We start from the raw sequence: 13,172 nt of genomic DNA, 5'->3' as shown, positions 1-13,172 counted from the left end.
CTAATTTTTGGACTCTCAGAAAACCACGATGACAGCCCTGCTGCAAAGATTAATGCAATTTCCTAGCAAATCTGTGAGTGAATTCTTTCTCACCTTACCACCCTTAGGTACTTGCAATAACAACACTGCAGATGACTGCATGTTGCCAGATGGAAACATTGCAGAAAACTGTGAAATCATGGCAGATCATTGGCAAGTTGTTGATCCTTCCAAACCACAGTGCTCTCCAGGCCTAGTTCCTACAGGTTCACCTAGCACAACACCAACACAGCCTTGCAAAGAATCTTCCATCTGCGAACTTCTTTTGGGAAGGTAACATTCCTCTTGGTTTTGCAAGCCTTTGGTCCTTGATTTAAATGGAAATTTTAGGATTAATTCATCAGTGAAAAGTTTTTCTAACTATTGCTCCTTTTCTTTTATCTCTATGGTTGCTTCCACTCTTTTACTTTTCCTGGTTTTTATTTTTTGCTGACAGTTTCTTTCAACCCTCTGGTTGCCACATTAACCTTTGTTTATGTTCCCACGTTCTTCTACATTCTCTGCTCTCCCCTGTTTCATGTTCTTGCCTTTTCCCACGTTTACTTAGCAGAAAATAGAGTCCAAATGAAAACAGAGATCTTATTTTTTAGAGCACCATGTCAGAAGTGAAAAAGAAAAAAAATCAAAATCGCTTTAAAGGGATAACACATGGTTGCACCCAATAATATACAGCTCCCAGACTCAAAATGTTGATGTCTAAGTGTTTTGTAGGTAAAGGAAGAATACTTTAAGATATGTTGAAAGATTACAATCTGGATAAGTGCTCTTAGCACAAATCTCTCATCAATAGTCCACATCCACGTGTTCTTAATCTCCCACATCCACTGTTGCCACATCATAACGTGTTAAGCACATTGAAAAATGTATGGATCATTCAGTAACTAATAATGATAAATATTTCTGTTTCTAGTGTGTTCGAGCCGTGCCATGCACTTGTCCAGCCTGACAAGTACTATGCAGCCTGTGTTTTTGATAGCTGTGTACTTCCCAACCTAGACCTGGAATGCTCAAGTCTGCAGATCTATGCTGCCACCTGTGCTGATCAAGGTGCATGCATTGACTGGAGAAAGCACACCAACGGTGTATGCTGTAAGTATCTGGCCATTCTTCTTGAAATGTTAAGGAAGATCATGTGGAACTGTTTCAGCAATAATGTCATACTGCTTTCAGAGTAATGAAGACACCAACAAATCACACCAGCTGGTTTCCTTAAGTAATTTTGCAGGTAACATTTTTAACAATGGAAATGTTAAATGGACCTGCAAAAATATCCATGTATTGACTGTGCCAGAAACATCTATATCAGTACATACTTTTTTGTATGTAGGCAGTTCTGTGCTTTGCAGGCATCAGCAGATCACTCTCTATTTGGTGCATTAGTTTTCATCTGTAGTAAGAGCACAACAGGTAGGAATACATTCCCCTTTGAGAACTTGTGCAAAAGAGACTGAAATAATGGGAAAAAATTGTAATCAAGATGTAGACTCTTGGCTTTATCACCTTTATCACCTTTATCACTAAACTACAGTACTATATGGTTAAATTGCACAAAATTATTCCAGTTAGAGACATGAGTCGGATATCTGGGATTTTTTTCTCTTTGCTTCTCAAGATTGCCATAGATACATAGGAAAAGGATCAACCAGTGTTTAAGTTCTTAGCATAAGGTCATGGGGCTTTTATATGATATTGTCACTGAGCTGTTCCTCCTTTTTGTTTTTCCATTTCAGCTCATGAATGTCCCCCAGGTAAAGAGTACAGAGCATGTGGTCCTATTAAAGAGATGACCTGCAAATCAAGGTAAAAAATTCCTTCACAGTTAGTTATAGCTTGTACAACTGTTCAGTCATATCTAATGCTCAGGTGAATGAGCAAAATCAACCTCCTCTCATGTCTTAAACTGACTGTCAAATTTATTATCACTGTTCTGTTGATCTTAAATCTGTGTGCCTGAACTGTTTCTGGTGTTTGGCTTTATCAAACACAAACATCGACAATCCCCAATCACGAATGAGCAGATCACTTGCCACTGTATTTTCAGTGAAAGGTTATTTGGCATAATCCTGCTGTATGTGCCTACGAGGTTAATGGTGTTCCTCTGAACATTTTGTCTCACAGAGGACAGAATGACACATCAACTAAACAAGCAGAAGGCTGTTTCTGTCCTAATGGAACCATGCTGTATGACTCCGGTGTGGATGTCTGCGTAAAAACCTGTGGTGAGTTTTACTGCTTCCCTTGGATGCATGTTTGTTTCCTCTTCGTTGTTTTCTTCTTGTTTATGCAATGTAGATTTGACTGTATGCAGTGCTCATACGATGTATAGTAGAGATGCCTCCTGTTATGTGACTGGTAATGGAAATTTTTTTGGTATTTTCCCAGGCTGTGTTGGAGTGGATATGATACCGAGAGAGGTATGATGCTGTATGCTTTTGTATTTCAAGTAGAAGCTTGGGTGGGGAGAGGAGAGTGGTCTCCACGGTGCGATCTTGTTTTGTCATTTCCCAACTTTGTGTTCCTGATTTTACTCCTGTTCCTTTTAATTGGTTACCATGCAATCACTCATTTTATTGTTTTTCAATGACAGTTTGGAGAAAGGTTTACAATGGACTGTCAGGACTGTATTTGCCTGGAAGGTGAACATGGCATTGTATGTGAGCCTCATGAATGTGACCAAAAGAAGGTCACTTGTGATGGAGAAGGCTTCTATGAGGTCCAGGAAGTCAATCCTAAAGACCCCTGCTGCCCTCTTTTCACTTGCAGTGAGTTTATACTTTTGTTTCTAGTCTTTCTATACTTCTTGGAAATAGAAAGAAAAAGAGACTGAACTACCTTAGTACCAGAGATATGCAGGAAGTCACAAAATAGTATCTTTCCTCATGCTTTTTAAAATCAACTGTCCCAGTGCTAGGGAAAATACATTTTAATATTGCAATGATTCAGTATAACTGAATTTACAGTTATGGCACTCAACATAACTCAAGCTATAGTTCTGAGTTCAGGGCCACATTTTATTTAAGCAAAATGCAGATAGATTATTGAATTCTCTGTCGATTTTCATTTTCCAGCAATTGCCTAAAATCCTGGAAAGAGTAGGAGTTGTTCCCTACTTCTTTGCATATAATGGTGATACTTTATTAACACAGGATAATTGCACAGTAGAAAAAAATTAATAAATTAATACAGTACCCCATATCCATTGCCTGGATTTACAAAGAAAAATTGTGTTTCCTATCTGCAATTCGTTTCTTTGAAGAGAATCTGGACTGTTTCCTAGCAATGGAAAGTTCATCCTAAATGCTTTGATAGGTGCTTATTTCTACTAGCTGTGATTTAGTGTACTTTCTGGCTTATTTATTTTTCTTATTTTTTTTTCTTAGAATGCAATACAAGCTTCTGCACAGCTAAAGCCCCCAAGTGCTCACTGGGATTTGAAGTTCATTCTTATATTCCCAGTGGTCAGTGCTGTCCTGTGTACCAATGTGGTAAGTTCCTTGGAAATACATTACAATTATTAGCCTTATATTTATTACATAATTTAGCATGACACTTAATAAGACTGTATGCAATAGCCTATGGAAAGAGGTATTAAACACAGTCAGATTCTACAAATTCATTACTATTAAAATTGGTTATTAGTGATATAGTTATGACAGCTAGGAAATGGGATATAGCTCTGGTGGCTCAAGTTCAATTTTCCTGATTATAATTACACGTAAGAACAGCTACAGAATTAACTGGGATGCTGATCTCAGCTTAATCTAGCAAAAAGTCCCTAGAAGCATCTCCAGTAGAAGACGGATTTATAATTCTTGGTAACTGAAACAAGGAAGTACTTGTATCTGTTAAGTGGACATTCTTGGTTATGAACTGGACTGCACATACTGGGACAAATCTTCGTCCCTTTTTGCACATGCAGCATTAATTTTTATAATTTATACATGTCCTGTCTGCTACCAGAACTGGGGAGTAATCATATGAATTGTGATTCATTGTGGAAGAAATTAGTTTGGTTAGAGTGGGGTAAAGACATTTTTTATTCTTTTTTCCTGTCTAAATATCTAATTCCTTGCTTATTAACAGTTCCCAAGGGGGTTTGCGTACATGGGAATGCTGAGTTCTTGGTAAGTTTCTGTTTCAATAGTCTTCTAAAAATGCTTTAAAGACCAGTTAGTATACTTGATCAGAAGTGCTATGAAGTTTATCCAGTAAAATCAGTGTTTTAGAAATTGTCTAATTTCTGTCAGGAGTTTATCAATTTTACAAAGCCTAAATCTTTTCTGAAGTTTCCTGTGTAGGAAAGAAATTGAAGGGCTGCATGTATGCATGTATGTCAGTATCAGAGAGGAATTTGGGTTAAGTGTTCTGGCATTTAAAAAAGTCAGTCCACATTTACTGTCAGCACATTACTGCAGTTTTAAGACCCTGTTTTCAAAAATTAAAAGATATGTAAGTAAGTATTATTCTAACCAAACCTAGATTTCTAATAAATTCTCTTGGGTCTAGTAATTGTACCTGTTCTTTTAATATCAGAGTTTCTCATTGCTATACAGGACTTCAGTAAAGGCATACATTAAATTACATTTGGTATTTAAAATGTTGTCTCCATAAATGGCTAGGCAAATAGCTATCCTGTTGTCTTTATGATTTTTTCCTTTTCCATTGCTAGATTTATAGATTTTTAAAAAATTAATAGATGTCTGTCAAACACATACTATCTCCTTAATATGTGATTCTTTTCCTTAAAATTTGTAGCCCAACTCCTCAGTCTTTGTTGACAAGTGTCAGAATTGCTTCTGCACAAATGATGTTAACATCAGCACTCAACTGAATATCATCTCGTGTGAACATGTCCCCTGCAACACATACTGTCAACCAGTAAGTGGCAAGCTTAAAGAAACAAAAGACCCCAAAATACCCATATATATGAAAATCAGTTTGATCAATGAGTGGTATTAAGCAAAGGACAGGGAGTTGAAACCCAGAGACCAACTCCAGCATGGATATCAACTGTTCTTTGAGCAATCTACTGCCTGAGATTGACTGTGTTACTGAAAGCATTCAGTTCACAATGGCAGGATTAGCTGGGAAATTTCTGTAGACCATGTTGTGGAGTGGTATTTAATTATTATGCATATTTATTGTAGTGCATTAATTTATTCCATTTATAACCTGCTTTTATTACTTGTCTTCTGTTGGTTTGGAACATAGAAAGCCACAAATCTAGAGTGCACTTTGAAGTGTAATCAATTAATGGATTAGTATGTTCTCATTTATTTCTCAAAAATTCATCTATCATCGTGCCTTGTTTTTAACTAATTTTAATTTCTAGGGCTATGAACTTAAACCAGTGAAAGGTGAATGCTGTGGAAAATGTGTGCAGACCAAGTGCATTATACACACAGCAGACAATTCTGAACTCATCTTGAGTGTAAGTATGCTCTATGTCTTATGTCTCCACCAAATCTGTAAAGTTCCCTCTTTCAGAAAGGGAACATCTCCTTGCCAGAGACAAGGCTTTAGTGTAAGTTTCCACCTGAAAGATCAAAATCTCATCTAAAGCAAAACCTAGCTACAATTTTTTGACCTGAAGGTAGGTATAATGAAATAAAATTATCTGGAAGGCCCATCTTGGAATGAGAAATCCAATACCATTGGAAGGGGTTTTCTTCCAGTGTCTGGAAGCTTGGGCTTTTCTATGTCATTTGATTTCTGTATGCTGAAAAACACTATTAAAGCCTGCATATGAAACAATTCTGTTGCCCTTGTAGGATGAAGATTTAGGGTTGTTCTTAATTATCATAAAACAGTCTAGCTTTTTGAAGGCAAAATCCATGGGCATGGATGATTTTGTTAAAGTACGCTATGTACTTTAGAGACATTTTTCTTTCTCAAGGAAAATCCCATGTAAAAATGAAGATTTTCCCCATGTATGGCATATTGCAATCCATGTCATGATCTGTATCTCAAGTGGCTGTTAACCTAAAAATAATTGACTGGGAAACAAGATTAAAGTCATTATCAGAGGGCAAGAAAATTTCTGTCTGAGCTCCCTTCAGCTTTCCTTACTACGCTTTGCATTTCACTTGCAGCCTGGAGACTTTAAAAATGATCCTCACAACAACTGCACCATTTATAGCTGTGTAGATGTCCACAACCAGCTTATCGCTTCCACATCTGAGATTACCTGTCCAGCATTCAATGAGGAGAGCTGCAAACCTGTAAGTAAAAATGGAAAATTCACCCTCTACTCGATACATAGATTACTTCAGTTTAGTTCAGCCATCTAACTAACAACGAAAGTAAAATTTAGCTCTGATAACCTTTAATGATATTTTCTCAGTCCTAAGGGTGAAAGTTCCAGATGCATCCATGCACAGCCCTATAGAGTGTATAAAATAAGATACCTGGGTGAGAATTCAAGGCTTATAAGTCATAGCTGTCTCTCAGTAGCCAAAATACTGGTCAGCACCAAGATATTGAATCTTTGCTAACTGCTTTGTTTGGGGTCCTGTCTCAGCAAGAAGCAGTTTCCTTGAATGTTACATAAACAGAAGCTGTTCAGTCAGTAGGCCACCAGTAACACCATGCACAGTCCCCATTCAAATACAGAGGACTCAGAAAGCATTTGTTGGAATTATTTCTGAGGAAAAGTTGCATGATGTTAACTGTAGACTTCCTTCAAAGAATTGTTTTTATTTTCACAATCCTTTGTAAACTGATAGATTTCAAGTCAGGAAGAGACTGTTTTCTTTGCTTATTTAGATCAATGCTACACTTTTCACTGGTTATTTCCAGCCACTGAGGAACTGCTCTCCTCAGTTTTTGACCTTAATGCCTATTTAACATAGAAAAATAAAATAATGTAATTTTTTTCTGTTTCTTTTCTCTTTCAGGGAACTATTTCATTCTTGCCTAACGGTTGTTGCAAAACCTGTAAGTATGCCAGTGTATCTGAATCAACAATACAGAGAATGAATTGTCTTCTTAAATCAACGCATTTTCCAGATATATTTGTATTTAAATAGATACTTTTTAATTTATATTTGTCATTCCAAGCCTTCACTGTCTGATCACTCTGGAGAAGTTTCAAGTGAAGCAGAAAGACCACTTAAGGCAATTCTTTCAGTGCGCTAGGGAAGCCCAGGGAATTCTGAGGTGTGAGGGACTTCTGGAGCTATTTCACTGAAAGAATTTTCTGCTCTTTCCGTGTAGGTGCCCCTGTGGACAGCCAAACACCGTGCTCTGTGCGCCAGAGAAAAGACTTTATCATCTACAAAGGCTGCCGCTCTGTGGACAGAGTTGAGTTGTCGGAATGTGAAGGAACATGTGGAACCTTCTCGTTGTAAGTAAACTCACAAGACAATGAGATTTAAGTCCTGGTGGCACTGAGCTTGTTTATATAAAAGGAACAATAAATAGGTAGACTACAGAATGGTAGAAGACCTGGAACTATCTGCTCCCCAAATCACGGACATAAAGTCATGGAATCTGTGACTGACTGGTTGATTTGTCTTAATACAAAGCAGAAAAGTGTATTAAATTGCCTAGGGATTCAGACAGCTGTGATAAGGCCTATTCATCCATTAAGAGCTGGCTTTGTGTCAGACCACCTTGGCTAGGAATCGTCACAGAAGAACATGGATTATTTCCTGTAATGGGAATGAGCCCAGAGAGCAGCCAGACATCAAGATTTTAAGTGGAAAAGCTGCTTCTCAAAAATTAACATCTAAAATGAAATGCACATATACTTCTTTTTAAAGGAAGATTCAAACATACATGATTTTTATACAGTAAAGAAATGAGAAAATGAATGCTTTAGGTATGGTGTTAGTAGAGTATTTTGATTGTACACTTTTCTCTGAAATGAGAGAATATACAAAAAAGTGGCTATGAGGAAGTGGTTAGTAGGACACTTGGTAGTGAGCTACTAAAACACTGGAAAAACACAACTCTAGCTCACCAAAGAAACTGTCACTTAATGCCTATCACTGAGTCTGCCACAGTGCACCTTACATGGATGAAAACTGATCTTTAGTATCACATGGAACTCTGATTAGCTAGGGAGTTTATTAGTAGTTTGAAATTCCTGATCATCTTAGGGTCTTGCTGTGGTTGCTTCTACACACAAATACAAGAAAAAGATGGATCTTGTCACAGTTTATAGCCTGATATTGACAGGTTCTTCAGCTTAGGAAAGGTGCTTAGGAAGCTGATGAACACAAAGCTGCAAAAAATACTTTGCTGTGAGATGGAAACAGAAAGAGCTGCTGCTTCCCCTTCCTCTTAACACTGCCCTGATTGGGATATACATTTTTTAATCACTGTTCTGTCAGATGAGCTTAGCACTTCCATTAGGCACAGCTGTGGCTCTTCTCACAGGAGTTCTGTACCTGCTTTCACCCTCTCCTGTTGGCTTCTGGCACTGAGTAACGTTGCCATTTTCGGTGTTAACAGATATTCTGCTGAGGCCAATTCTATGGATCACAGCTGCTCCTGCTGCAGAGAAACAAGCACCACTGAGAAGCACGTGGTACTGAAATGCCCTGGTGGGCACTCAATGTCACATAAGTACATCTACGTGGAGAGCTGCAGCTGTCAAGACACTGAATGCAGAAACCCAAATCTCAATGAGCTGCAGAACAACGAAGAAAATGACCAGGCGAGCACTCTGAACCGGATCAAGAGAGCCATCAGCTTAACATCAAAATGAAGGCAAAAAACCCCTGGCATCATTAACTGAAAGGACTATGAACCATTCTTAACTTCCTTGACTACTTTTGAACTTTACTTTTCCCAGTAACTGTATCCTGTTTGTTCTCTGAATAATTTGACCAGTGCCCTATTTATTTGTGCACAAAATAAGAACACAAATTTGTATTCTTCCAAGTGCACAGCCTCTTGGGTCCTTTTCAAATCTGCTTATTTTCTTTGATTAAAAGCACATTTCAAAAAGCATGGCTTTTGTACTTATTCTTGTACTCTCTTGATGAGTTTGAGTTTGAAGAGAGAAGAAAAGTTCTTTTACAAGTTATAGGAAGTCAAATGATTTCCTAAATTTTTGGGATATCTACTCCTGGCTCCTTAAAAACTGATAAGATTGTGCTGTTCAGAAGACCCAGTCTGTAAGGTGGGAGAGAAGATGATGATGTCTGCCAGAACAAAGCCAAAAATGAATAATCATCATGCAATGATTCAGATGACTTGGAGAAACTTCTAGTTCAGCACCAGATGTTATTTTAGCAGGGCTCTGCATGTTAGAACTGTCTCAGTTCATCGCAATTATGTATTTTCACTAAAACTGTAGTTCCTCAGCCATGTGAAGTTCACTCACAGTGCTTTCAGGATGTATAATTACTCCTGTAGTAAGAGCTCTCCAAATTCCAACATTTGCAAAACAGATGCCCATCACTGAGCTAGTAATCCTAGGCTTCCTCTGCAGAAAATGGAAAACAATAGCCGTTTTTGATATTAATTTGTCTCACAACAAAGGACATATCTAAAGGAGTGCCTGTTTATCTTATTGTAAGGGGAGCTGAAGCAGGTAACTGGAAGATGTTCATTTCTCTTGAATCATCCTAGAGTACAATGAGGGCAAACCACACCTGTTGTAGTGAAAAAAAAAGCTTTTGGTTTTATTTTGTCTCCATTAATGAAATCTTTATTGGCAGTAGCCAACCTCAGTACTGGCATCTTTGCTACCTAAAGGATTGGTGGCACCATTTTTTGCTACTAGTAGCCTATCAATTGTGCTGCAGCTTAAAAGGCAGATAAAATTTTTGCCTTTTTATAAGACTGATAAGAATGTTCAGAAAGTGAAACTCCCGATTTTTTTCAGCATTACAATACTATGATTGGAGAGCAGATTTCTCTGGAGCTGGAGAGGTAGCTGATCTAACAAGAAGGAAGTTTTGTCAGTTTACAGAGCAAGCTGCAGAACTAATGAAGCCCAGTTTCTGCTTTATTATGGGTTTCTAAGGATTTCTATCTCTATGTTCATTGTAAGATGTGACTGAGAGTTTTCTCCCAGGTCACTTACGAAGTCACTCTCCTCTGTGGATTCTTTGTTATCCAACAATTTCTGTGCTGACACTGGAACCATGTTTCCTTGAGCCTTTTGCAAAAACGGCTTTCCTCAAAATCTGTTGAAATTTAGCTGTCCTTGAGATTTTCATTTTTGCAGTTAAATTTGGCTGAAGTCAGCAAATAAATTCCAGAGATGGATACATGGTGTGATCAAATCTGCCTTGTTTCCTATGAAAAAGAGATAAAATATTACTAGGCAGAAGTGGCATTTTGCTGCACACTGTATTTACATTGAAATATAAAATCTTCCTTGCTTCATTTATTTTTCATTTGGTCTGTAGCACAGGCTCCTTCTGTCCCTTCTAGTGATGGGCAAACTACTTTTTAATGAGAAAGTTTAAAGATCCTGGATTAAAGTCAGTAAGGCTGCAGATTTCGCCTTCACCACTGCAGGGCAGTCTATGGCTAAGAATGTAAAGTCACTTCATACCAAAAAAGCAAGCTGCCTTGAAAGGGAGTTTCTGTTTCATCACGTAGAGGGTTTTATCTCAGAAGAATGAATGCTGATCTCTCCCCACAGACATTTAGATGCTCTTAGTAAGCAGTGGACAGGAATTATCCTGACAGAAATTTACATGCACCCATGAGGTGTTGTTTGTCACAGTGCTCTGGGTTATGGCAGCCCTCTCAGTTTGGTGCCGGGTCAGTGCTGCCCATCAGCAGGTTCACAAGCACACGCTGTCACAGAACTCTTACTTACAAGTGCTTGGCCGTTATGGGTCACACTGTACATGTCAAACCTCCACCCCTTTCTGCACTCTTAGTCACCTCAGAACTTTGTGGTTCAGTTTGCACCTGCGTTTCCAGTGGAACTAGATGACAAAATCAAACAGATTAAACTTTCTCCAGTGAAGAAATCCACCAATAGTACTTGGGAGAGAAAGAAAGGAAAGAAGCCTTAACTGTGTATCCCTAAAAAGAGTAGTAGTGGCAGTGAGCAGTACTTTTGCTCCCCTCCACAACAATCTTGGAATTAAATTGAGATCTTTATTGTCTCATCCCAGGAAGCATTTTGTTCCTTAAGCAAGAGCTATTGGGTCTGCAGGCCACAAGTTCTGGAAAACCCAGGAAAAAACTGAAGAAATATCTCTCATCACCCTCTCTGAAAGGGTGATGTCAGCCCATTAGGGACTCAGGAGATTGTGGAACCTTCTGCTCCCATTGTCTTCCAGGCAGGACCCTGGCAGCTTCATAAAAAATATTAGTGCTGGAAAGGAATGGGCTTGTCTCTGCCCTCAAAGAATGACTCTACTCTCCAGGAATTGCCTTGTCTCCTGGACTGTAGCAAAAAGGGAGCAGTAACAAGAGCCCACATCTTGTCTCCATGCCTGAGTCCTGTGTTCATCTCCTCTAGACTTTCTGTCTAGCCTCCCACTTTCACGGGTGGCAAGGAGTTTCTTTTTGGTTTGTTTCTTTTTCTTCCTCTCCCAGTACTTAACAGTTCTAGTTTTGCCTTGAAAAATGGGGAAGCCTTCTTGGAAGACAAGTAGGACTTCCAGCCAAATAGCCTTTGAAGGTACCAAAACCAAGGTCCCAGCTCCTGCTGCCCAAGAACACATGGGTTTCATTCCCAGTTGTAGTCTTCTCCAAGATAGTTCAAATCTCAAACTATTTCCTTGAAGTTACCTGGAGATGCACTGGAAACTCAGTGTTGTTCACAGGGACTCTTCAGCAACACCGTGAGAAATCCCATCTGCATTCAAAAATGAGTTAATGGAAGATTTGCTGATAAAGTGAGCACAGTTGTTTTATGAAGCATTACTGGACAAGTGTTTTGAGAACACTAGGGGCAGAAAGGAAAATACTTGTTAGGAATATGGAAAAATCACTGCTGCTATCTGAGGTGAGGCAGATGGGATTCAGAAAGAGGGAAAAAGCCACATGCAAACCAAGAAGAATACTTCCCAAAATAATATAAGGTAGGGGTTTTTGATCTAATAACTACCTTGCTTTCTGATCTATGTTCTATAATAGTATTATTTTGTGCTGTGGGAGAGGAAGGGTAAGATAAAATTTTCAATATGTTTACCGTTTGAGTGTACTTTGCTAAACTACACTTCACTGAACTGAGCACATGCAACTCTGCACATAAACCCCAGTGAAAGGACTTCAGCAAAGGCAAAGCCCTAAGTAAATAATCGTGCAGTTACTGTGCTTGTTATACACTGTTGCACTTGTCTAGAAAAGCAAACTCAGACACCGGGAAAAGGCAGAAATAGAATTAAAAACTCTGGGATCATAGGAAAGAAAATTCTTGTGAATTTTAGGTCTGACAAAAACTGAAATACATTTAAATAACTGTAACATTGATATACAAATTCTGAAATTTCATCTCCCAGCAGAAGCTTTGAGGGGCATGGGGGTATTTTAAGGCAAAACAAGTTCTTAAAGTTGAGCAGCCCTCTTCCAGGGCCCAATTTGCAAAATTAACTCAATCTTTTCAGGCTGACACAAACAGCTGTGTTCTTAACTGGCAACCTCCCAGACTAAGGTCCAAACAGGTCCAAGCAGGCTACCTAAGCTGTATTTCCATCACTAATATGGAAAAGCCAGTAAGTTCTTTTTCAGTGTCACCCTTCTAAAATCTGTTATGTTCAAATGTTCCTTTAATGTTCCAGTTTTTCAGCTTTCTTATGTGAAATGCTTGAATTCTTTTCACAACCTAGTCTCTAGAACATTTAAAACCACCATTGTGATGCTTTCATTACCCCAAGATTTGAGAAAACTCAAGCAGAGAGAAAGTATGGCAGAGCTGGTGCTGAGAAGGAGCACCTGTGCTCCATGCAGTTTTCTTTTAAGCAGTAACAAAAGGCAACAGGAACAGTGGTCAAGGAATGTGGCTTTACACAGTGCCTGTGACCTGACACAGCAGTTAAATTTCAATAGCCTGTCCCTTTGGACTAGTGTAGCTGAGCACTTCTTGCCCTTTTTTGGCAGAATCTATGGAATCTGTATGACCATTGTTCTCCTTAAAAATGCAGGGAGTCTGAGCAAGCTGTAAGGGCAGGTAGTTCTTGGGTGGCTAATTCTACCTTCCACAACATGCT

This window comes from Coloeus monedula (assembly GCF_965178545.1).
Source record: "Coloeus monedula genome assembly, chromosome: 6".
In the NCBI taxonomy this organism is placed as follows: Eukaryota; Metazoa; Chordata; class Aves; order Passeriformes; family Corvidae; genus Coloeus; species Coloeus monedula.
Note: the sequence above shows the minus strand (reverse complement) of the source record.